The sequence below is a fragment of the Panthera uncia genome, unplaced genomic scaffold (assembly GCF_023721935.1).
Source record: "Panthera uncia isolate 11264 unplaced genomic scaffold, Puncia_PCG_1.0 HiC_scaffold_45, whole genome shotgun sequence".
Taxonomy (NCBI): Eukaryota; Metazoa; Chordata; class Mammalia; order Carnivora; family Felidae; genus Panthera; species Panthera uncia.
Genome location: NW_026059594.1, coordinates 4,028 through 30,235, shown reverse-complemented (window position 1 = coordinate 30,235; position 26,208 = coordinate 4,028). Strand labels below are relative to the sequence as shown.

At 49.0% G+C, this 26,208-nt stretch overlaps 1 long non-coding RNA gene across 1 annotated transcript; it reads right to left on the bottom strand.

Moving 5' to 3' along the window:
- Positions 1–15,488: 15,488 nt before the first annotated feature.
- LOC125918106 (uncharacterized) lies at positions 15,489–24,963 on the bottom strand. Its single transcript, XR_007456380.1, has 3 exons — positions 24,790–24,963; positions 23,561–23,667; positions 15,489–19,329 (listed from the first exon to the last, which is right to left on the bottom strand). It is a non-coding gene; the product is annotated as an uncharacterized LOC125918106 (long non-coding RNA).
- Between the last annotated feature and the right edge of the window lie 1,245 nt (positions 24,964–26,208).

The following is a 26,208-nucleotide window of genomic DNA, read 5'->3' as shown; positions in this document are numbered from 1 at the left end:
AAAAAAAAAAAAAAAAAAAGAACAGCCGGAAGTCACTATCACTCAGAACCATTCCATCCAGAACTTCATAGTCTATTCCAGGCACAGAACACTGGCCACCTGAACTCAGAGGACAGAGGCGGACAGAGGTCAGGTCACCAGCCAGTCTTGATGCTAATTCTAGCAGATGAAAGGGGGATGCTCCCTCTGGAGGAAGAGCCCAGAGGACTGTACTCTTATTTACTTTTTCCCAAATGGGCCTTCTGTTAGCCACTCCTCCCTCAACCCAAGTTTGTCTTTTCATAGAAGGCCTTTGTTTGAGACAATGAAATGACACCAGCCCAAGATAAATCAATTGAACGCTTACTGGAATGTTGAAAACAGGCTGGAGGTTGGACGTGGTTTCTCAATACTTCCTTCTCCCTGGTGTGGCATTTGAACTTGTACTTCATCATCTGCTTTGTGTTTCCAGTTTGGGAGAATAGTGAGCAGGGCTGGGAAAAATGCTTGTATTCCCCTTAGTAATTGTCTAGACTAGGGATGGGACTGCAAGCCTATTCAAGGGCAGGAGCAGAGGGTGGGTACCAAACAATAGTTATTATGCTCCCCACCCCCACCAAAGCACTTGTGATCTATATTGGGTTTGTCTGCTCCCTTAAATCCCTCCCTCCCTTTCAGTTATGGAGATTCTGACAAAATCTTGATGATAATGGAGATAGGAAAAGTCAAATAGAGGAGTGCTTGTTGAAGTCTGACCAATGGATAGCAATGCAAGGGAAAGAGACATATGATGGGAAATGAAACACTGCTGATTGTACTTCTAAAATGCCCGCTGGAGACCGGAGCAGGCCACTGCAGAAGTCTGTGCCCAAATTGCCCAGCGTGGGAACTATCATGACATTTGCAAAAGCCGCCTAGCACAGCAACTGGAGCTCCTTGGGAGGGCGGTTCTGGATAAGTATCAACTATCTCTCAACGAGCTCTTGAGGTGGAAGAATAAAGTCCGGCAGTGGGCGTGGCTGTTGTCCTATCCTGTAACTGACATGTATGTAACATACCAAGTGGGTGTGTTCTGAGGATGTCCTCGGAGCTTCAGTTTCATACTGGACTTTGTGTAATTTCGATCAGGAATGTGAAGGGGGTGGGGGAGTTGGTGTTAACCCTGGTAGAAAGAAGAGGAGACCAGGCCGCAGGGAAGGGGCCAAGTGACCTGGAGCTAACCCTGTGTTTAAATTTTGACCCTGCCCAGGGTGTATTTACTGCGACGTTGCTGAGGTGAAAGCTTCGGTTCCCTTAATCACATGGGCCCCTTCCAAGGCCTTGAGCTTGATTTTTTTTAATCCCTTATTTGTACTTATTCCATTGGCTTCAGACCCCGCAAGTGTTGGGAACGTCCCTGATCCTGGAACTTACCAAGAAGTGTGACCTTGGGCAAGTTCCTCAACTTCACTGAGGTTCCGTTTTCTCATGTCAACTGTGAGGGGAAGATCGCTAATCTTCGTAAATCCGGGGCGAGGACTAGCTCAGATTATGCAGGGAAAAGTGCCTCAGACTACGCCTGCCCCATGCTAGGACAGCAGTTAATGACTGCAATACCAAATATGGCAGCCATCTGCGCTCTGTCCCTGACCCCACACTCGCCACCAGTACTTTCCTCAAAAATCCAAGGTGCGGCAGGCCATGAGAGATTCTCAGAAGCTCCAGTTCTGAGGCCCGGTCCCTGAAGGAGAGAATCAACAGCCCCGAGCCCTGCTTCTCTTCCCGATTTAACATACAGCCACAGCCGGTCCCTTACACTCCGCCAGGACCCTTCTTGGTGACGAGCTGTGTGAGGGGCACGGCCAGAGGGAAACAGACGCAACATGTCTGTGCTAACACACTGCCCTTATTATCGAATACCAGATGCCAGCACCAAGAACTTCTCTGCCAGTTCTTTTCCCTCCCACCTGCCAACTTATTCCTCTGACCCTGGCTCAATTTGGCATCCATAGAATTTAATTATCTCTTTCGGCTGACGGTACCCAGGTCATGAAAGCACAGGCGTTCACCTTTCTGGTAACAGCGCAGGGGACATAAGAGAAACCAGAGTGACAAGCAGACGGTAATCCTTCAGTGTTCGCATTTGGAACCCTCCCTCCCAAAGACTTCCTCTGAGCCGCAGGATGGGGCAACCCTCAGACCACAGCAAGTAAGCCTGAGGCCAGGGGACCCTGAGACCCAGGACCAACCACGTCCCAGGCACTTGACGGGTACCCAGTCCTTTAACTGCTTTCTGCCCTCTCCACCCGCCCTTCCTGTAAAGATTTATTCTGTACCACACGCAAATGTGCTGGGTAAAATATGTGATGAGGAAGCAAGGGGAATAGTTCATAAATATTCTCAGCCATATGCAAACAATCTCAAATTTATTTTTCTCCTTTTTAAGGAGGAAAAAAAAATCCACCCATTCCATGATCACTTCCAGATTCATTGAGGTTGATATTACATAAGAACCAATATTGTTTTCTCGTCGTAGAGAAATAATGACTTGGAAACGGCAATTTGAGCTAAGAAAATAATATACTCTTACCAGGGCATGGAGGCTGAATGAGGACCAGGGAGCCAAGACTCTAGCTCAGCCTCCAGCAAGCTCTTGCAAGCACGGCTCAACCCTGCTTTGCTGGCACGTCTTGTGCAGCGGGGATATCAGCAAGCAGTCACACAGACTCTTTGGGGCTCAGAACTCACTTAGAGTGGAACAGATGTCAAAGGTGGTCTTTGAAAGGACAGGAGCAGCTCTGTGGGCCCAGGTTCCTGTACCCTCAGCTCCTAACGCGTGTTTTCTCTCTGGCATGTGAACTTGCAGAGAGGTAAGAACCAGGGGACCACCTCTGATCACCGGCTGCAGCCTGGATGGGCGTCTCTTCCACTCTCCCATGAAGAAGAAGATCATGGCTCCTGGGAGCTGGCCCCAGGCCGAGGGACTCTCTGTCCCGCGGCGCCTCGTTCATGGCTCTGATCCAGCACCGGCAAGAAATACACTAGCTGAATTTCTGAAGTAGACTGGGGATGTTTATGCGACCTATCATCTAAGTACACAATGAAGCTATTGAAATGGGCATTATTATTCATACCCATTTAGCAGATAAAAAAAAAAAAGCGAGTCCTAGACTTTCCCAAGGCACACACATATGTACAAGCAAACTGTTCCCAGGATACATACTGAAATTGCACCTTGTTTGCTTTTTCACTGCTGTTGCCTTCCTTACAAGGCCCAACCTCTGGGTAATGGGAAAACAACAACTTTAATTTAGTCCACTCTGGATTACAACATAGTCCAATGTAATAAATAGTCTCTCAAAAAGAATTCTCAGTCTCTTTGACATGAGAATGCTCAGTCTTACAGAAAGTCTCCATCACCTGTGCTCTCCTCCCTGAGTAAATGAGGGTGGGAGGATTCCTGTGACCTCATGGTCTTGGGGAGAGACGGGTCCTGGGATCTAGTGGGTGGAAGGCTTTAGGAAGCTACCACAGGTCCCGCGTTTCTGCTCAGTTACCGTTTCCTCAGCAAAACCTCCACTCCCTTCCAGAGTAAGGCTGGGGATGTTGAGCCTTGGGTGGTGGTCACAGGTAGGCTGTTGGGCTCCCTCCAAAGCCCTGGAAGGCTACCTGAGCAAAGTGTCATGTGGGGTTTCCCAGATACGACTCTAGGCCCCTGGCCCTTCTACCTCTCTCTCCTCCTTCATCCCCAAATCCCCTGGGCCAGGAGGAGGAAGGAAGGCTTTCTTGTACGTCTTCCTAGGTCAAATAGTCTAACAACCACAGACTACTTCTCTAGGAGTCAAGTCCTCTAGATACGGTTCTTGATGTGCTAAATCTGAGAGATAAAGGAATTGAGAACATTCGGAGATAACAGCTTGGCTTGTGAGGCCACTATCTTGACAGAAATGTTAGTTTGAATCAGCAGCTAAATAGTGAATGCTTTTTTTTTTTTCTTCCTTAGAATTCCTTCTGTAGAATTCTTCTCTCTCACGGGGCCAGTGGATCCTCAGGACAGATTAGAATCAAGAGTGTGGCTACTCCCTCACGTCCTACCTTCGGCTCCTTTGATAAAATATCTGTGTTCTTCTATTAACGGCTTGACTTCCTCTGGAGTTCTTGGTACTGTTAATGACCATCAGTGGATCCAGAAGGAGTTACTATCTCTGAGAAGCGAGCCTACCAGGACCCTTCCCGTCATTTCTCAGCAACAGATACTAACTTTGTCTGCACTCAGGGCCAATGCTGTCACATTGTCTGTGTGAGAGCAGAACATCTGGGTGAAAAGACAGAAAGTCATTTGGGTTTTGCCTATGAAGAAAGAAATATCTAGATATTGGGAAATACCTGGAGGACCAAATCACGTTGTTTCTCTTCATCTCTTTCGAGATCATGTCGATACAACAACGACGACGACAAAGCATAGCTGTGGCTTGAGGGAGGCCACAAAGGAGATTTCTCTGGCCATCACATATTTTTGGAGAGAAAACACAAAGATGGCCACACCTTGTTGACATTTGATAGTTTTAAACCTGAATGATAATGTGATGGGAACCCCCCAAAATCAAATGGTAACAATGTCATATCATCTCTCCCTCGCCTTTCTGGAGCAAGAAGCCTTTCTTTAGAAACAGTGAGGTCATATGGCTTTAGACAAGATGCCCAGGGCCAACGATCCAAGCAAGAGGAGGAGGCTGGGGCAGCAGTAAGGCTCAGGAGAGTTACCGTGGTGGGAAAAAAGGAGGTGCAGGTAGGGTGGGCAGGAACATAAATGCTCATAAAGAGGACATGTTTAAGGAGGGACAAGGATGCTCTAAGGCGGAGAAGGGTGGTTAGGACATTTGGCTTTGGGCTGGGCAGTGTAGTTCCCTCCCCCCAAGAAACCTTCCATAAAGATCTACATTCATCTTTCAAGTTTAAGGAATTGGAAGCCATAGAGCTTTTCTGTGTTGTCCAAGTCCTTAAAGACAGAAAATGTAGCCCTGTTATAGTTGGGTTACATGAAGTATGAATGGGCACATAAAGGCAAAATTATAAGCAGGTGGAAACCGAGGTTCACACCCTCTGATCCACAGCGACCCATCTAGAACACATAGCAGGTAAGTGGTAGTGGGTCCCCATGGTCCTTCTGTCTCTCAAAGTATCATCTTCTCCTGGTCCGTCGACCACACGGTCAAAAAAAGGCAGCAGGGTCGTAGAAGATGGGAAGGAAAGTTTGTTTCAGGCTTGGTGAGCCCTACTCTCCTGTGTCTGGGTCCTCTGGGTATGTTAACACATCACAGGTATCAACAGGGAAGGGACAGGGAGGGGCTGGTGGCCCTGTACTGTGCTTCCCTGAAATGTCTGCACATCCACTCTGTTCTTCAAGAGATCTGAGTTTGAATCCTGCACTGATTATGGTTATTCACAAGTTGCTGTTAAAGCATCTTCTACAGACTCTGGTGCATAAAGGGACTTAACAAAAATCAGGCTACAGGGATGTGTCACACTTACTTGGTCTGATAGTTTGGAGAATTCATGTCCACCTTTGGCATGAGACCAACACTAGACTTGGCCTCATAGCCAGAGAGGAGGATGTTGTCAAATTGGCTCTAGCTGTGAAAGACCCAGGGGCTCCCCTGTGGGAAGCAATTCCCAGGCCTCCGTTTCTAGGCACTGGTGAAAACAGGAAAGGTGGAAAGACAAACAGTGGTTTATGAGAAAGCAAAACGCAATGGCAACTTCAACAGATTCCCTACTGTTCACTCTTGCAATGTCAGCTGAGCTTAAGAGGAGTCTAGCTCATGCTGCCATGGGTATTATTTGTTTGTTCTAGAAAAGACTTCAGCCTTGAATGGGAGGATGGATTAAATGACAAACTCCCATGGTTCTTTCCAGTAAGTGGTCAGTAAACGATTCTCTAGTCCCAAGGCAGGATTCAGGTCTTACCACTAAGGTGGACTGGGGTATAGGACACTATAGGATGCCCCTTACCCACCTGGGTGGAAAGATTCACCAAGCAAATGGGTTTATAGATTTCTTTGATGTATTTTTAAGGTGGTAAGGGATTTTTCCTTGAAGGAGAGAAGATCCTCTGTACGGTTTCTTCCCCAAGCCCTAGAGGGGATCATGGTGAAGAATCATCTTTTTTATACAGTTCCACAAATCAACCCAATATTTGCCCCCCATGTTTAGAAGTATGACTCCCGACAACAAATGAACTGTGTGTGTGTGTGTGTGTGTGTGTGTGTGTGTGTGTTTCAAGGCATGGCTTTGGCAATTAGCTAGCTGTGTTTAAAAAACCAGAATGGTTGGGGCGCCTGGGTGGCTCAGTCGGTTGAGCAACTGACTTCAGCTCAGGTCATGATCTCATGGCTCGTGAGTTCGAGCCCCACGTCAGGCTCTGTGCAGACAGCTCAGAGCTTGGAGCCTGCTTGGGATTCTGTGTCTCCCTCTCCCTCTGCCCCTCACCTGCTCACACTCTGTCTCTCTCAAAAATAAATACATATTTTAAAAAACCCAGCATGGTAAAGAATTTAGGACTTTTTGCCATGCCTTTCATAAGATATTGTTTTTACGTAGGAAGGGAGGTATGCATAATATAGACACTTCGAGCTTCACATAATTTTCTAAATCTAAAAGCCACAGTACATTTGAAAAGAAAGATGATCACTTATGTCTTCAAATTTAAGTTTCCTTTTGTGTACATAGTCTGTACCCTGCAGGCTCCCCCCAGTGATAACTTATCAATGGGAAGAGAAAGAGAGACAGAGAAAAACTGGGGCCAGTGGAAAGAGGAAGCTTCAGAAACTCCCGGGGAGGGTGCGAGCTGGCTGCAACAACCCAGAGAGAATGTGGTCCCCGTTGGAGCCCTGCCCAGGCTTCAGCCACGGGGCGGTGGCGACCCCTCCTGGCCTGTCCTTAAGCAGCGGAAACTGCATCTTCCACAGCGAACACGTATAACATGCATGTGTGTTTTCTATTAGGCTTTCCAGAAACTCATAAATGGTTGTAAAAACCATTGTGCTAATAGAAAGAACGACATAAATGCTGACTGAAGCTATTAATGCTGGTTGTAGTTTATGTAGCAGACTGAATCAGGCTGAAAACTGTTAGATTTTTATGGCTACTTTGTAACAGGTTATTTTTAACTATCAGGCCATAGATTAGGCTCAGCCCTCATGTTCGAACATCGAACATCGGGAATGAACGAGACAAGGGAGATGCTTTCTCTGTCCAGCGTTGGGACCTAGGCATGTTCTTTCTCAACGCTCCCTGCAAACGCTCAAGCTGAACTGACTTAGCCACATTTTGCCCTGTTCATCCTCCAATGCCCACATCTTTTGTAGAAGAGCCATTGACAAATTTAAGAATCGTCACGCAGCCACCACAGCTCTAAATTTAAATAATTACTGGTTTCTGTCATTCTGTCACTATCCTGTCTGGAAACTCTCCCCCAGCCGCCCATTCTTTCAGGTGTTAATACGTCTCTCTCCAGCGCCCTCTGTGGGTGGGCCAGGTTTGGTGCCCCTCGCCTCTCACGGATGTTGAGTCACGACTCCCCAAGTAAAGCTGGGGGTTGTGTAGTGTATTTGGAACATGCACATGCTAGTTGTTCCGTGGTTTATGAACCGATTTGATCACCGTTTCCTAAATGACCTTCCTACTCTTGTTGGAAAACTCAGCACCACGTGCATGTTAAATAATGAATTATTTCAATGTCTCATGTATACAGGTCAGGTGCACAACTGCGGGACCAGCGGCCTGCATGGGGATCCACACTCGGCCATTTACTAACTTGGATGGGCTGCTTCACCTCTTGTGCCTCAGTTTCCTCCTCTGCAAAATAGAGACCATAACAAGGGACACCTTGTTAAGATTGCCATGGCGGATGCCTGGAGGAGACTTAGAACTACCTTCGCCTCTCAGCGTGTGGTTCTTATGGGCAAGGCGTGACGCTGCCGCTGTGTAAGAAACAAAGCACACAAAAAAGCTGGTGAGTTCTTAGAATTGCAAGCAAAAAAGCCTGCTTGGTAAACATTGTGCTTGACTTGTCCTCCACCCTGAGGAAGCCACCCCAGATGATTTACGCAGTCTTTTGTTGAGTTTTCAGCTGGCCCTTTCACTCTGACTCTGCTGTCGTAACCACAGTCCCACCAGAGTGAGCCTTGTTCCTGACAGTCATGCAACGGGGCAACCTTAGAGGGTAAGTTCAGCAGGGGTTGGGGGCAAGTGATATTTTGCAGAATTCCCCAGATATACCACAGTAATACCCACCCTCCCCCACCCTTGCTCAGAGGAGTCCTCTGGGTACCCCCACTTGCCCCCTCACGGCTTACAATCCGCGGGGAGAAGCTTTAGTTGCACGACTTTAACTTGCATCTTCTAAAGTTTGAGGTAAGAGTGTTGCAGATTAAGTATGCAACTTTACATTTCTGTTTCTTAAAATCTACGTGGGGTAATGATTCAGATTTGGTTAACCCCAACGGAGAATTTGAAATACTAGTTTTTGTTTGTTTGTTTGTTTGTTTGTTTTTGGCATGGCCAGATCAGATATTTTCACTGTAGTTTGTGTGTGTGTGTGTTTTAAATCCCCTTCTGTTGAAAATGCATTGTATGGAGAAATTCACTCTCACCTTCCTGGTACCCAAAAGAACCCAGATTTCTTCGTAGTCATGTGCCTAGTCAAAAATACTTATGTTCCCAGACTGTTACTAGAGAAGGCCAAATGACCAAGTTATGACCAACGAGATCAAAGTGGAAATTTACGGATGGGCTTCTGGGCGACAAAAGACCGACACAGCTGCCCTTGCCTGGAACTCGGACGTAATGTCCGGAAGTGGAGTACCTGTCTTGTGACATGAGAATGACAGTCACACATTAACGGTAGAGAATCAGTGCTCCAAGGATCTAGATCGATGACTTCTATGAGCAGCTACAACTGCCTGGACCTCTCTACTCTCTGGCCTTCTTGTTATGTGAGAAAAGCAAACTCTGATTAAGAAGTAAACATTTAGAAAGAGTGCTTTAGAGCAGGGCATGGCACATAGTAAAATGCTATGTAGGTTTTTGCTAAGTAAAATAAAATAAATATTTGCTTTGGTGTCTGTAATCAGGTTTCTATTATATGTGGTCAAGCACTGCCCTTGCCAATTCACGTGGATATCGTCAATATTTCTTTATTACATTATTATTCTAGCACCTTGTGCAGTGCCTGGTACTGAATAAGTGTTTGTTGAAAGAATGAGCTATTCAGTAGGGTCTGAGGAAAGGTGAGGGCCCCTAAAATGTAACTCTATATGTGTCTATATGCTTATGCAACTGCTTTATCTCGTTAGAGGGCCTACAATGGTTCCCTTTCTTTGTGTAATGGTAGCCCTCGGTCTCTCGGGGATGGATGAAGGGATTTCACTTGTTTGGCCTGGCATACCCTCCTGGGGGTGCATCAGAGCCAAATGCGGACAGGTCCCCACCAACCTGCCCCTCTCTGCCCGGTGACACAGGGAGGACTGAGGCCAGGGCCAGGCGTAGACAAAGTGTTGAGTAAAACCTGTCTTTGAGGTCCCCAAAACAGAAACAAAACGTGGGTCAGATTGTTCTTATTGATTGGTTTTAAATGTGGTTCTTCCCACCCCACCCCACCCCCAGCCACCATAAGGCTGCATTTAACATAACAAAGGTGATACGAACATTATGTACTTTCAGCTGAGAGAGAGTTCTGGTCATAGGACAGAATCAACCAAGCAGATGCTGGGAAGTTTCAAAAGTAGCCACGAGAATGGAGGGCAGGGGATATGGGACAGGCTTACAGGTAAAGCTGGAACAGGAAGCAGATGGAGGAAATGGCCGTGACATTGATGAGGCAGGGTAGACCCTTTTATCGAACGTCTCTTGGGTACCCGAGCAGACAGCACAGGTGCCTCTTGAAGCGTCTGGGAGATGATGCGTTCATTCAGCTCACAAACGTTGGCTGTGGGCCAGATGCTGAGCTGGGCTCTCGAGACAGTAACTAGTGAGACGCACACAGCACATGTCCTCATGGAGACTGCTGCGCAGAACCCCGCTTCCCAAAGCTCCCTCCTGGACCATCAACACTGAATCATCTGGGAGCCCTCAGGCCTCACCCCAGACCCACCGTGTTGTTATCTGTATTTTACCAAAACCCCAGGGGATTCAAACGTGCATTCAAGTTAAAAATGACCTGAATAACACGGCAAACAAACACTGGGCACATAAGTCGTAAACGTGTCTCTTTAGCTCATGGGGCTACTCAGGCGAAACTCACGCATGGGCTTGAGGGGGTGTGGGGTGCCCTCTGGAAAGACAGCTCGAGAGCAGATTTTTAAAGAAAGTTAGGAGTTTTAAAGTCAAAGTTCTGTGTGGCAACCTTCCGCCCCCCCTCAACGAATTATCTAAATAACTGATAAATTTAGAATACCAGACTGCATTTATAACCCCTTGGCTTCACTTCCCATGCTTCAGCATCACTTAGTCTGTAGCAAAAGAGTTTCAAAGCTGAGAAATGCCTGGTTCGTCCCGTGACCATCATGGCTCCCTCATGTCTCCGGAACAAATTTTCCACACCCCAACTTTTCCTGTGTGAAACGGAGAGAACGTTGTCCATCCTGCCTGGACGAGATAGTGACCAATTTGGCAAGGAGAGTTTATGATTGAGGTGTTTGAAGTTTGCGAGAGAAAGTTTAATACGCCACCTGGATTTCACATCTTGTCATTCCCCAAAATGGGAAAACCCAGTCTCGATGCTAATTTCCCCAGAGCCATTCTCCAACGAGAGTCAACAGAGGAGAGAGAATTTTCCCTCAGGGTTACGTTCTAATGACGGAGGAGAGGTTATGAGTACAGACATTGCATAACCAATTAGAGTACTCTTGAGCCACTCCTGGGTGGCTCAGTCGGTTGAGCGTCGGCTTCAGCTCGGGTCATGATCTCACGGTTTGTGGGTTCGAGCCCCGCGTCGGGCTCTGTGCTGTCGGCTCGGAGCCTGGAGCCTGCTTCAATTCTGTGTCTCCCTCTCTCTCTGCCCCTTCCCCGCTCATGATCTGTCTCTCTCTGTCTCTCGAACACACACAATGAAGTGCGGACACACGCGCCCACTGCCGCACTTCTGAGGCCTACACACCGTTATGCTTAACAGTAGAGCTGTTAGACCCGTGTCAAGTCTTCTCACTAACACAACTTCGCATGCAAGCACATTTTTCAGATTAACGGATACACGTCCTGTTTACTTAAGGAAGTATGTAAAGGCCTCTGCTAGTACCTGGAAATATCAGAACACACAAGAGCTGTCTGTGTGTGTGTCCGTGTGTGTGGAGAGAGAGAAACATATTTAGCTCCCACGTATAAACTGCACAAAGACAAGAGGTGTCGGTTGCACAGGATGAGGTAACGGTAGCCAGAGGTGAAAGAGCATTTAACTCGCGTTCAAATTAGTCATTTAATGTTCCTTTATTCCCCAGGCCTTGATCTGAGGCCAGGCCAGGCCAGGCGAATTCGTTCTGGTCAGACGGCGGGAAATTCCACCACATGGAATGGTGTTGGTGGTCTCCACTCCCCTCCACTCCGGCCGGGGAGCCCACACAGCGAACACGGGCTCCTTGCACTAATGAATGCGCCCACCCACACAGGACCTGCCCCCCCCCCCAACCCGGCCCCTGCCCCCCTCCCCCGCCCCCTCCCCGAGCGGGCCCCGTCCACATGCAACCCCACCGCCAACCGCCTTCCAGAGACTCGTTTCAGAAGCAAAATTTGCTAAATTATAAATGGCCAGCATCCGCCTCAATAATGAACCAAATCAAAGACCCTCTGGAGGAATCCTCTGGGCAAGTTCTGGGAGGTGCCAGAAGGAACTACTCACGCCTTCCCCTCCCTCTTGCTCTAAGCCTCAAGGACCCCACCGCCTGTGAGGGGGCACATCTATTCAGGACATGCCAAGCCTCGGACGTGGGTCTCACTGAGCCTAGGTTATTTGTTTTTCCTTGTTAAGAATGCTAATCAAAGCAAAACTTTAACCCAACAAACAAACAAACAAAATATCCTGAGTTGGCTACTTGCACGCAGGGGTGGCCAAGGAAGGCAGCTTGAAGGGTTCCTTTATGACCAGAGGCGTTTTTGAAATGAGACAGCAATGGCTGCTTTACGAGGAAGTGGCAAGACAGTCACCTCGTTATCCTCACCGCTGTGGTGGTCTGGGGACCACCCAGGAGCCTCCACCATGATAACAGCCTGGGCTGAGGTCTTCTTCCAGGGAACCAGTTGTCCCGAGTTGGGACATAGCTACCTTTCTCCAGAGAATAGGTCGGTGTTTCTGACAGAACAGACATGGAACACCACTGGCTTCCTCGCTCTCGGCGGACTAATTAGAACTCACATTCCTGCCTTCTTCCCATTGCCTTAGCTCTCCCCTCAGAGCATGACATTGAATGAGAGGAGGGGCCGTGCCCATCCCCTTGGAAAGACTGGGCCCACCGGGATATGGGGCTGAGGGTTGGGAGGGAGGAAGAGGAGGGGGAAATAATCACCTTGTGATTGAAGTGGCTTGGAATAACAAATACACACGCTCTTTTAAACATGGCTCGCCACATCCTGGGGAATCTAGAGAAACGTTCCACATCACCTCCCCAACCCTCACTCCCAAGAGTAGTTGGCTTTCAGGACGCTTTGGGAGAAAGCACAGGGCCTTTGATAAGAGGCTTGTTAGTTCTGGGCTAACAGTCCTCCCAGACCGCTTTGAATCCTTTCAAATATTTTCCCATTTTAGGTCAAGGAGGTTCGTAATGGTAAACACTGAAGGTGGCGGAAGGGGAAGAGAGAAGGGAGAAAGATGCGACCAGGACAGTAAGTTACCAGGTAACCAACGACCTCTCTGGAGGATCCATTGGGTCTGGTGGACATGCCCTGCTCTGGGTGTAAGGGAAGGTGGCTTTGAATCCCCAAGGGAGACCTGGCCTCGTCTTGAACCCCCAGTTTGGGCATAACTGTGTTCTATGCAGAGGATGCTTGAAAATCCTTAAACTAAAAAGGATTAGCCCTCTCTGGCGCTGATTCCTCCAACCGCCAGAAGAGGGCAGCACATGCTTCTACATCACAGCGAAAGCCGGGCTACCCAATCCAGAGAGTGGACACGAGGGAATTTGGGACAGGATTTGTGAAATTAGCAGCAGTAGTCGTAGCAACTGTAGCTATCGTATATTGGTGCCCATGGTGTGCTGGGAACTGCCTTAAGGGCTTTAATGCATTAATTCATTCAATTAACAAGACCACGCTACAAGAAAGAACACTATTATAATCTCCCTACTATAGACGAGGAGGCTGAGAAGTATAGAAGTTAAGAGAACTGGCTACTGTAATCTGAGACTACCTGAGACAGAGGTCAGCAAAGTATAGTCCAAGGGCCAAATTCAGCCCACTGGGTGTTTTTGCACTGCCCTCAAGCTAAGGATGGTTTTCACATTTGGGGATGGTTGGAAAAATTCAAAAGAAGAATAACGTTTCATGACCCCTGCAAATGACGAGAAATTCAAGGTCAGTGTCCGTAGGCAAAGCTGTACTGGAACACAGCCACACTCACTTGTTTACGTGTTGTCTGTGGCCGCTTTATCACTCCAAAGGCGAAGCTGAGCAGTTGTGACAGCCCACAGTGTTGGAAAAATCTGAAGTATTTATCATCTGACCCTTTCCAGAAAACGTGTGCCGAACCCTAACCCAAGGGGTAAGTGCTACCTGTTTCCAGCCACCACAGACACGTTCCCGGACATGGAGTTAGGACAGCTAGCCTAGAGGGATCCGGAAGTAATGCTGACCTCAGGTCACTTTCTTTCCACCAGCATTTCTGGGAATAGCCTACCTACCACGTTTCATTTTTTCACACCTGACATCTCTGAAGTCATACTGCTTCTTACAATCACAATGTTAAGCATATTGTTTCTTACAGGTAGTTAAAATAGTAAGGTCTTATCCTAGATGACACCTTAGATGAGGCAGCTCCAACCTCAAAAGTCCGGCCGCTTTTTGTACCTTTCCATGGATGGGACACTCACTTCTTTTGCTGGGAGCCCATTCTACAATTTTAAGGGCAAGTTTCTTAATATCGGGGTGGCGCCTGTGAGCCTCAATTTCCATATATCAAATGGAGATGGTCTAAGGGAGTGACGGGTATATGTTAGGAAGCAGGTACTTGGCCACTAGGATAGGGAGGCACGTGCACAGTGGCTACAAGACGAGCCTGTCTGCTGGTGTGGTCAGCCAGCCGGGCAGGCTGTGAGGTGGAAGGACAGGAATGAGCTCGTGGGGACACAAACCACGGGGGACATGGCAAGGGAAAGAAAAATTTCCAGTGTTGCAAACAGATTCTTTTTCCACCAGCATCAGCCAGGAGCATGGATGGCCCACCACATCACCTCTTAGAAGAGAAGACAGGACAATTCAAAGATTCGGGCCTGATGGAAGGAAGAGGCAGGGAAAGCACGTGCAGCTGGCTTGGTCACATTTCCGTGAGGGCTCTGGGGGAAGATGAAGAGAAGGGGGGGCAGGATGGGAGCAACTGATATTGTGGCGATATTCAATCACACGTTGGTCAAGTGGGACTGGTCATCCCAATGATGAGATGAGCTCGCAGAGTTTTCCGGGACATTCTAGGGGTCCTCTTCCTGATATGTGGTTTTGGATTGCCCATTTTCTCAGTATCAACCTGGAGAGCCCAGTGCTTGCTTCCAGGTCCCTGGAAGTGAAGCCGCTGACAGGAGCCTCAGGAAGGAGGAAACCCTCGCCCTTATTCGTAAACACACGACAGCGGCTCAGAGAACTCCGCGGTTAACGGCAACTTGTGTGTTGCAGCCAAGAATCTGGGGCCAGGAGGTGGCAGAAGGAAGCCATGATATACTCTCCCTCCCTCTGTGGCGGGGCAGCCAGGTTTGGATTTGGGGTTGGGGAGGAGGGAGAACAGAAGGCTAAGCCCCAAACAGGTGCTTTTCATTTGGGGACATGTGTCCTGGATTTTCTGGGACAGTACCAATTTCTTCTAATTTGATTATTTTCAATGAGGGCAATTTGTTCGACATCTGATCTTGAGTTTGGAAAACGACGGCCACTACGCTTCTAACTTAACGAGGGCACCAGCTCAGTCTCCGGTGTGAAACCCTACTCTCAACACAGAGCACTCTATCCAGCACATCACAGGTACCCGGGGAAGGCGTTTAGGACTTTGCTTAGGAAGTCAGACGTATTTTATTAGGACAAGTACTTTAGGAAGAGTATTAGGACCGCACAGGGTCTTGCATGAGTGGAAAGGGGCCCGTCTCTGCAAATACAGCACAGGAGCCTGAGAGTAAGGATAAAAACACACAGGCACGGGCAGCCTGCGATGGAACAGAGTAGGCAGGCTGGTGACACAGGCCTGAGGCTGCAAAGATTTCTCTCCTGCTCCTCAAGAGAAGCTGGAGAGGAAAAAAAAAAAAAAGAAAAGAAAAATACATCTCAGGGGTAATACACACCAGCAGGGTGTGGGGGGGGGCAGGGGCAAGGTGGGGCCAATGCCTGCAGGGAAGAGACCGACAGCTTTGTCTACAGACAAAGGAAAGGGAAATCAAAGGAGGCCAAAGGTCAAAGTAAATGAAAATAACAGCTCCGCCAAGCCTGGAGTCCTCAAATCAATAAAATTTGTCATTCTTCCCGGAGGTTGGTAGGTTTTTGTCTCCTGGGAGAACCCAACTGTAGCTGACCGGGGGTCCCTTCTGGCTTTCGTCCGCTGGTAGGTTTAGTGCCAGATTTGCGGTCTGCGTGTGTGTGCGGCTTTGGGGCTCTCGGAACTGGCTGTTTTAAGCTCACCCTGAGTTCTGTTTTATGGTGCCCCCGCCTTGTTTTTCTTTCTCACCTCATTCTGCTGTGCTGCTCTGCTGGGCATGGGCTCTGCGAGCGGTTATGAAGTCTTTCCTGAGCAAGTGGAGTATACATTTGAGGATAACGAGGCGGCTCATCGGAGGGAAGAACACAGACACAAAAATAGAAGAAAATGCTACACTTGACGGGGGAAGAGACGAGGGGATTCCAAGGAAGCCTCGAAAGCCCGAAATCATGCAAATTGGGAAAAACACCATTCGGCACAGAAATGTGGGGTACCAGCAGCGTGATGAGTATGCGTTAGAGGAGTTAAAAAAGGAATATGCAAATGTGGCTGGGGAAAGCCATAAGGCTTCACAGGAGGTGTGGATGAGATAAAAGAGACGGGGTGTGAGGCTTTGCACACCCCTTAGGAGGGAAGAGAGTCCCGTGGAAGTGGGCACGTGCAGGAGATTGGAGATGGGAGGTGTGGTGTGAATGCAACAGGAGAAATACTGGATTGTCTCAGTCCACGTGCATACACCTGTCTGCTCCCTCTCTGTGCAAAAAGAAAATGGGGAAAAGTACATAACAATACAACACGAGGGGTGCCCTGGATGATTCTGTCGGTTGAGCGTCAGTCTGACTTCAGCTCAGGTCATGACCTCACGGTTCATGAGTTCGAGCCCCGCATCGGGCCCGCCACTGTCAGCACAGAGCCTGCTTTGGATCCTCTGTCTCCCTCTCTTCCTGCCCCTCTCCTGCTGGCACGCTCTCTCTCAAAAATGAATAGACATTTATTAAAAAAAAAATACAACACAAGCCAACAACAACATGAATAATTATACTGGAGCAGGAATATTAACTGTATCTGGGGAAATGTGATAGGGCTAGAAGAAACGTAGAAGGGACTTTAAAAACAGTGATGAATAGAGGGGTGCCCGGGTGGCTCAGTTGGTTAGGAGTCTGACTTTGGTTCAGGTCATAGTCTCACAGCTTGTGAGTTCGAGCCCTGCATCGGGCTCTGTGTTGATGGCTCAGAGCCTGGAGCCTGCTTTGGATTCTGTATCTCCCCCCTCTCTCTCTCTGCCCCTCTCCTGCTCTTGCTCTGTCTCCCTCTCCTTCAAAAATAAATAAACATTAAAAAAAATTTTTTTTAAATAGTGACTAACAGAGAATTAAAGATGCACATTAGACCTCCTGTCAATCGCCTAGAATGCACAGTATATACAGAAAGTGAAATAAACCTGTAGACTTAATAGGATAAAGCATAAGGAAAAAGGGAAGTTGTGAAAAAGTGTAGTATTTTGGGGTGCCTGGGTGGCTCAGTTGCTTAAGCGTCCGACTTCAGCTCAGGTCATGATCTCACGGTCCATGAGTTCGAGCCCCGCATCAGGCTCTGTGCAGACAGCTCGGAGCCTGGAGCCTGCTTCGGATTCTGTGTCTCCCTCTCTCTCTGTGCCTCCCCCACTCACACTCTGTCTCTATCAAAAAACAAATAAATGTTAAAAAAAAATTTTTTTAAATATAGTAGTTTACCTCCAGATTAGGGTAAGTAGCGAAAATGAGTTTCTTGAAAGCCCAGGGGTTGGGCAGAGATTTTTAGAGTCTTGAAATGGCAGTTTGAAGGTTCAGAATGCAAAAGGGAAGATGGGTGGGTATTCAGAGAGAAAAGCCCAGGTCCTCTTGGAGAAGACAGAGTGAGGGACACAGGTTTAAGGAGGGTGTAAAAGAAACCCTTCAAGGGAAGGGACAACCAGAGAGGCAGCGATGTCCCCGTGGCATGGTGCCGGAGCAGGATGGGGTACGGGAGCCAGGAGAGCCAGAGCTATGGGTCGGGGCTGCCGCCAGGTCACCGGACCTCCACGTGTGGCGGTGGCATCTCAGAGGAGGGTGAAAGCAGTAAGTCCAGGAGGCAACACTTGCAGAGAGAGGTGGAGGATGTGAGCGATGTAGGCCCAAGCGCTGCTGAAGGTGGAGGCCAGGCCACCACTGCACTCTGCCTCTCGGGGAAGCAGCATGGCAATCGGGGTGGGGACAGAGCTGACCGCTGGTCACACCTCACCACCAGGTGGGTCACCAGATGTGCCGAAGACGGGATGGCCAAAGCTGGCGCCTTCCCCTGGTCCTTCTGCTGTAAACCTTCCATACTGAACCAGCTACTTGCCCCTGCTGGATTGAAAATGCACCGTGCAGGGGCTCAGAGCAGGGGCTCCTACAGCCGAATCCAAGCCCAGTGCTGCTCTCTCCATCCTGAGATGTCCTTTCTCAGGCCACGAGCGCTCCCTCCTGGTGAGCTCTGGATCCCATTCCCCCATGGTCTCCTCCTGTGCAGATCACCCCCCTCCCTGCCAAAGGAGAAGGGCCCTGCTCCTCTGGCCAGCCCGGACTCTCTCTGGTGGTGTAGGATCTGAGACATGGGCAGCTGCAGGCCAAGGGGATGTATCCAGAGAAGCCGCCCAAGGACTGCTCCAGGCAGCTGTGTGCGACAACGAGGCTTCCCGTGACCCTGTGCACAGCATTTCATACCACGGATCACTCTTAAAGCAAACAAACGGGGGTGCTGAATGGCTCAGTCCGTTAAGCGTCCGGACTCTTGATTTTGACTTAGCTCATGATCTCATGGTTCGTGGGTTTGAGCCTGCCATCGAGCTCTGCACTAGCAGTGTGGAGCCTGCTTGTGATTCTCCCTCCCTCCCTCTCTCGTTCTCTCTCTCTCTCTGCCCCTCCCCTGCTCACTCTCTCTCTCAAGATAAAAAAATAAACTTCAAAAAAACAAACTTTCCTTCCTCATCTTCAGCATCTTTTCCGTCTTCTACCCTTCCTAGCTTTCTTCTTTACTCCCTGGCTAGACCTTAACCTTCCTCCCTGACTCCTCTCGCGCTGCCCTCCCATAAGTATGGGTGATCCTTCATGTTGTCCCTAGTGCTCCCCTCTTCTCACTCATGGACTTAACTATGTGTAATTGTAATCAAAATAATATAGTTATATATAACCTGAGGTACGTACAATTATTGTGCCCATTCTACAGATGAGAAACCGAGGCACACAGAGTTGATATGATGGGCCCAGTGTCACAAGGCCAGCAAGAAGAGAGGCGAAGCTGGGGTCTGAGCCCAGGCAGCCGATGCCAGAGGCTGCAAGTTGGAACCACCCCACCGTTGCCTGTAGGGTCCTTGGTTCCCCCACGAACCAGGGTGGCAGTGGGGATCCCAAGTGATAAGAAAGTAAGCTCGCATAGGACCTTACTCCATGGGGGGTCTTGGGCCATTCTGATGAGGAAGTCAGTGCTACCTTTAAGCGGAGTGAAGAACAAGTTTGGAAAGGGAGCATGGAGGGCGTGGAGGTGGAATCAGGTCTCAGCAGACCAAGGGGACCAGGATCGGGTAATCACAGAAGGAGGAGGCTGAGCAGTGATAGACAACCTGACAGAGCACAGGACCAGGGCTTCGGGGTCAAACGTAACAATCCCGAAGGTGTAACAGGTGGAGCCAGCTCACAGACCCTCTTTGACGTGTCCTGCGGAGAGGAGGGAAATGCAACAAGAAAATGGGAAACACTTAAACAAGTGGAAATGAGCTGACACGAGCCGGAGATTTGAAAGTGCTGGTTGCGGGTAGCGGGAGTACGAGCTAAGGCGGCAGCGTCTGATGCCGATATTCGTGTTGGTCTCATTTTGTTCAATTAGCAGCGAGACCCAAAGTGAACATTCAATGAGCATTTACCACGGGTCAGGCACGGTGCTAAAAGGATTTACAGGCACCGACTGATAAAGCAAATGAGTCTGCATTACAAACCTGGGATATGCTATTAATTGCCTTCTGTGGCAATGAAGACATTGAAGGTATTATTAAGTATATTTCGGGGCGCCTGGGTGGCTCAGTCGGTTAAGTGTCCGACTTCGGCTCAGGTCACCATCTCGCGGTCCGTGAGTGCGAGCCCCGCGTCGGGCTCTGGGCTGATGGCTCAGAGCCTGGAGCCTGCTTCCGATTCTGTGTCTCCCTCTCTCTCTGCCCCTCCCCCGTTCATGCTCTGTCTCTCTCTGTCTCAAACATAAATAAACGTTAAAAAAAATTAAAAAAAAAAAAAAGTATATTTCACAGATGCAGAAACAGAGGCTCAGAGAGAAGTCTCTCTAGTGAGGTTGTACAGCTAGACGCAGCAGACCTAGGATTCCAACCCCGGTCAGCAATCGCCTGTTTATATGTTTTACAGCCCCTGGTTAGCTCACTGATGGCAATGACTTTGTCTCATCTGTCTTCACAACTCTAGAACCTAGTACAGTGCCTGGCATACAAGAAAAGCTCTTTAAATTTTTTTTTTAATGTTTATTTATTTTTGAGACAGAGCATGAGTGGGGGAGGGTCAGAGAGAGAGGGAGACACAGAATCCGAAGCAGGCTCCAGGCTCTGAGCGGTCAGCCCAGAGCCCGACGCGGGGCTCGAACTCACGGACCGTGAGATTGTGACCTGAGCCGAAGTCGGATGCTCAACCGACGGAGCCACCCAGGGGCCCCAAGAAAAGCTCTTGAAACATTAGCTTTGACTTGTGGCCACTGGATGCAATCTGTTTGTTGAGTGAATAAATGACTGTGTGTACAAACTGGGGGGAATTCTCTTGTGTGCTAGCTGGGGATGGCTCCCCTGGATTGGGTCTGTGTCTCAGTAGCTGGGGACTTTTAATGTTGTGTGAAACAGGGAAATTTTGAATGGCAGTCCCTGTATCCACCGTGGGAGTGGAGAGATGACCCAGCATGCAGACGATGTCACAGTATTGGGTTTTTTCACACTTTGATGTCATGAGGGCAGGAAAGGAACAAGCCATGGCCCTTGTATATATGGGGTCTGAGAGGTATTGGGTGGGCCAGAGGGAAGGGAGGGAAGGCTTTTTTCAAGAGAAAAAAAAAAGTTGAAAACATAAAGGCCAATCTGAAGACAGGACATTGAAGAAATAGATGCAGAGCTGAAGATCCAGAAAGAAAAATGGGAAAGTGGTATAGGAAGGCATGTCGGAGGAAGCCGGGGGTCTCTTGCTGAAGTTGTCACGAGGGGCTGCCTGGCACAGCTGGGACAAAGCAGAGAGGGGTGTGGACCGTCTTCCAGGTTAAGGGGCCGCATGGGGTGGACCATGGCGTTACTCTCTGCCTTGGCTTCTGGCTTGCTAAGCCTCAGAACCTTTGGACCCAGTAGACCGTAACTCGGGAATAAGGGTGGAGGGAAGGAAAAAGAAAGGAAAAGGGCAGGGGTGGGGGTGGCCAAGCTATGGTGACAGGGGAGGAACAAATGCGTGGCATCTAGCTCAAGGCAGGAGAAGAGACCGGCACAAAGGGCCATGAAGGGGATGGGCTCCCTGGGACAGCAGAAATGCCGGAGCCCTGAAATGCGCAAATGAGTCAGGGGGAGAAGGAGTCAGGAGGGCAAAACCCGCCCCAGAGAAAAACAGGGTGAAAGAGAAGAAGTGGAAACAATGAAAATTGGAGAGTGTTGAGTTTGTAAGAAATTGATACATGATGTTCAGTGGAAACTGCTGCTTTGGGTTTGGGAATAGAAGAACTGTAAATATGGAGACTATGTAAATACTGTTTGTAACTTGAAAAATCTGGAGGGCTCAGATGAGAGAATCCTCCCGAGGGTGCTTTGACAAGTATGAAGGAAGGTATTTGTGGCTGAGAGGAAAGGGCCCTGGATGTAGAATCTGCAAACCGGAGCTGAGAGCTGGGAGCCAGTCCTGGCCCGGGGGGACAAGCACTAACCACTGGTCGGCTCATTTGTCTCGGGTCCCCAGCCAGGCAAGCCCGGCCTGCCCCCGCACACACGGCCGTGAGGGGCCACATTCGTGCCCTCAACAGAGCACCACAAAGTGGGTGGCTTACCACACCAGAAATCTGTTCACCCACTTTTAGAGACCAGAAGTCCACCATCAAGGTGTCGGCAAGGCCACACTCCCTCACAGGGCTCTGGGGCGGGCTGGGGGAGAGAGTCCTTTCCTGCCTCTTTCAGGCTGTGGTGGTCCAAGGCATCCTTGGCTCCTGCCCACAGCACTCCAATCTCTGCACCACGTTCACAGGAACCACCCCCCTGCTCTCTGTGTGCCCTCTCCCCTTCTTACAAGGACGCCAGTGGTTGGATTTAGGGACCACGCTAAACCCAGGATGATCTCATCTCGAGACCCTTAACTAATGATATCTGCGCAGATCCCATTTCCAAATAGGGCCTCAACCAAGCAAGAGCACAGAGCATGTTTAAAATACCTCCACATCCCTTCTTCTTCCTTTTCTCCCCGTAGGCCACTCTCCTTATGGCGCCTCTTCACGCACCTCTAATGGCTGGCGTGGCCCACAGGATAAAACCCAACCTCCCGGGCTGACGCTTCAGGCTCTGGCCACCCTCCCCAGTCTCTGTCCCTGGCACTTTCCCAGCTCCCCATCACCTCCTCCCTATAGTCACAGCCAACTGACTCCCCCTTAACCTTCATGACCCAGGGGAAACCCCTTCAAAGCAGCTTTCTCAAAGGCCCTGGGGTACATTCTTCCTGCTCGGAACCCCTCTGGCAAGTATTGCTTCCCCTTCCCCATGGCAGCCAATGAGCTCTTCAGACTCCCTTGCCTCTTTTCTTGCTCTTTGGCTTTTTGTGAATTTAAGCCTTTTCTTCTGCACCAGCCAGGTTTTCAAGATGAGAAAGTATCCGTTTCTGGTTTTCCTAGAATCTGGTCTGTGCCTGTTACCACCCAGGTCCTCAGTAACTGTTAACCAAAATATTTACTTTCCACGGCACCAACTCTGTTCCTGCCAAAATGTTCTTCCCTTTCCCTGCATGCATGGCTGCCCCTCCTGGTCACCTTGTCCCCAAAGATGCCTTTCTCCTCTGATCTCCTAAAGCGTCTAGCATTTTCCACCTTGCTTGGGTCCACTGTGTGTTCCTCTGATGGCCACTCATTCACAAAGATTCATGAGGCCCCTGCTCTGTTTGGCTCTGTGCTGGGCTCCAGGCCCCCACCCTGAAGGTGCTCCTTTTCCCCCTTGAAGGCAAGTGAACTTTCTCATCCTTCTTCTTTTTCCTCCCGGGGCCTATCACAGTTCTTCAAGTGTTACCCGCGCTCAATGTGAGTTCTATTCAAATTGCTTCAGCGAATTCTTAAAGGAAAGGCCAAATGAGGGACTTAAAGTGCACTGCGCTTAAATGAGGCGTCCAGACCCCTCCGAGAAGGCCTCATAAGAAAGCTCGTCCTGGGCTCTGTAGCCAAGGCCAGATGGAGGATGAACCAGGTCTTGAGATGTGGCTTCCCCAGCACCCTCCGCACTTGCGGTAGGGCAAGGCTCTGCTTGCCGTCCCACCATGGCCTCTGCACAACTCCTTCCTTGAGCAAGCTTTCAGGGACTGGAAGGAAGTTGGAATATGTGGTTCCAATCAGGGCCTCCTGAGAACACAGGCAGGCAGGGTTATGAATGTGGCACAAATGGACAGTGGTATGGCCGAGGCAGGAACCTTCTGCGCAGGCCATTATGATGTGCAGTAAGGCACGCTCAGAACACAAAGTGCATCCCTCCCTCCAAATTCAGCAGAAAGGGCCACGGGCCGTTCTCTTGCACTAGACAAAGAGAAGGATCTACAGCCCCTTGTCACAGGGGACACGGGTGTGGGCGAACAGCAAGTCGCATGGGTTCCAGGTGCTTCTCTGGCCTAAGTACCTGAGGAGCCCTGGGCAGGGGTCACTACTGCCAGGGGCTCTGGGTGGAAGGGAGCCACTCACCAGCATTGTTTTGCTGCTTTGTGTTTTTGATGTAGGCAGAGAACTTGGAGAAGATGTCGATGCCTGCCGTGTTGGATTCCCGGTGTTTCGCAGCCAGTTTAGGGTACCTGGAAGGGAAGGCATGGTGTTCTAGAATCAGTGAGAACTTGAAGCTCCTTTACCCCAAATGACTAGCAACATCCCTGTTTCTAGTTTGATCTACAGATCTTTTGGGGGATCTTACACCTATCCTATAGGGTGGATGGGCAGAGAAAAGAGAGAAAACAGAGGCCAGTGAGGTTAGGAGTGTTGCCTGGGGGGGGGGGGGGGGGGGTAGGACACAGTCGGTGGGCAGAGAGCCAGAAAAACCCTTCAGAGGGCCTGGGTCGTGCCCTCTTCAGAGATGACCAAACAGCGTTTGGACAAACAAAAGGACTCTAATCAAAATTCTAGAGGAGTTTGTCTCTACACCAGGTGGGGTCCTTGAGGTTTCCCAAATCATATTAAAATAACCAGCCACTTCCAGGCTTGTGGTGATAATCCTAACTGTACTGAGCTAATTAATTCCAGGGGCCAGGGGATACTAAACACCTTGCCGCTGAAGCTTGGAAACCATTTCTCAAAAGAAAGGGTACCGTTGGTCCTCTTCTGAAATATCCTTCCCACGCACTTCTTTTTTTTTTTTTTTTTTAATGTTTATTTATTTGAGAGAGAGCGGTGGGGTTGGGCAGAGAGGGAGGGAGAGAGAGTATCCCAAGCATAGGCTCTGTGCTAAGCGTGCAGCCTGACCAGGAGCTCGAACTCATGAACCATGAGATCAAGACCTGAGCCCAACTCAAGAGTCAGACACTTAACCGACTGAGCCCCCCAGGTGTGCCTCCTTCGCACACTTCTTACTTGTGTGAGGGAAAAAGATGTGGAAAGCACCAGCCTCCAACAGCACAAGTGTTTTCAATGGTTTTACTTCCAGGCGTGGAGACAGATTTGCAATGATCCAGCCTCTCACCTTTGTACAGTCTTTCATGTGAAGCCAGAAGAATACACGAGGCAGACCGGAGTTAGGACTGTTTTCTATTGGCTGTAAAACTGGACGAGGTAAGGTTGCTTGTGTGGGAATCCACGGCTTTGACCCCCTCAGCACCATCCAAGTGACCAATTCAGACCAGTTTTTCAGAAATGTTATTTCACAAACGTTTTATGTGTGCGACCAGGCAGGGGTGGACGGAGATGGGGGACAGATGCGTACTTACACAGTTATGTGGACCTTTGTGATCTCTGCATAAATAGCCGGCTACTGCTCGCTGTTTGACTGCTTCATGTTAAAAAGCAAAATACTTTTTAAATTTCTTTTAACATTTTAAGTAATATGAACCAAAAAGTCTCTAAAAATTACTTGTTGCTGTTTTTCCTTTCCTTTCTTCCTTCCTTCCTTCCTTTCCTTCCTCCCTCCTTTTCTTTTTCTCTCTTTCCCCTTCCTTCCTTCCTCCTTCCTCCCTCCCTCTCTTTTTCTTTTTCTCTTTCTTTCTTTCTTTCTTTCTCTTTCTTTTCTTTCTTTTTCTTCTTTTCTTTTTCTTTCCCTCTCCCTCTCTCGCTCTCTCTCTCTCTCTCCCCTTCCTTCCTTCCTTCCTTCCACTCCTCAAATGGCCCATTAGGTAAGACCGACCACTCTTGGGCCATGCTAGGCGGCTGTTTAATCTCAGATATTGCTATCAGAAGAGTCCTCAGAAGGTCACTGGGTCCAGCCCTCTGCCATCAGGCAGATACAGAAGGCATTATGGTCCTCATTTTACAGGAAAAGCAACCAGAGACCAGAGAGGTAAAATGGCCATTACAAGGGCCCATGGATAATAAATGGTTGGGGGACCCTGAGAATCCGGCCTGCCCCTGGAGCAGTGTTCCTCATATTCAATCACATCACTTCTCTGATATCAGCAAAAGCTACATTGTACTGAGTGCCTGCTATGTGCCAGGCACTGTTCTAGCCCCTTTATGTGTATTCGTCATTTATCTTTACAAAACTTTTGCTATTATCGGGCTCATTTTCCACATGAGAAAAATGAGGCCTAGAGAAGTTAAGCAATTTGCCTGAGGTCACACGGCTAGGTAGCAAAGCCAGGACTCCAACCCAGGCAGTTTCACTTTGGAAGCCCAGCTCTTCAGGGCCTTGTCCTGTGGCCTCTCACGGACTCTACTGCTTACCCTTAAAGCCCCAAAGCCCTCCCTCCAGCCTGGCTGAGCACCATGAATGAAATCTCTCTGTTCACCTGCAGAGGGCGCTCTGGACAAGTTCAGCACACATGTCTTCTTGAGTATACCGGGAATTATCAGATTCATCTGCTATAACTGAGGGCACAACACAGTTTCCTGCAAGATGCTAGGTAATCCAAGATACTGAACTTAGGATCAACCTTCCCTATTCTGGCCTTTGCGTGTGGAATCTGGCATGCTCTTAGAATTGATTGCCTTATTGGGTGTTGTATGTAAGCGATGAATCACGGGAATCCACCCCCGAAACCAAGAGCATACCATATACACTGTATGTTGGCCCAAGTGACAATAAATTATATTTAAAAAACATCATTTGGGATCCTGAAAGAAAAAAAAAGAATTGATTGCCTTTATTATTAATAACTACCAAGGGCTCTTTGTTTTTGCTTGATAAGGTAAAG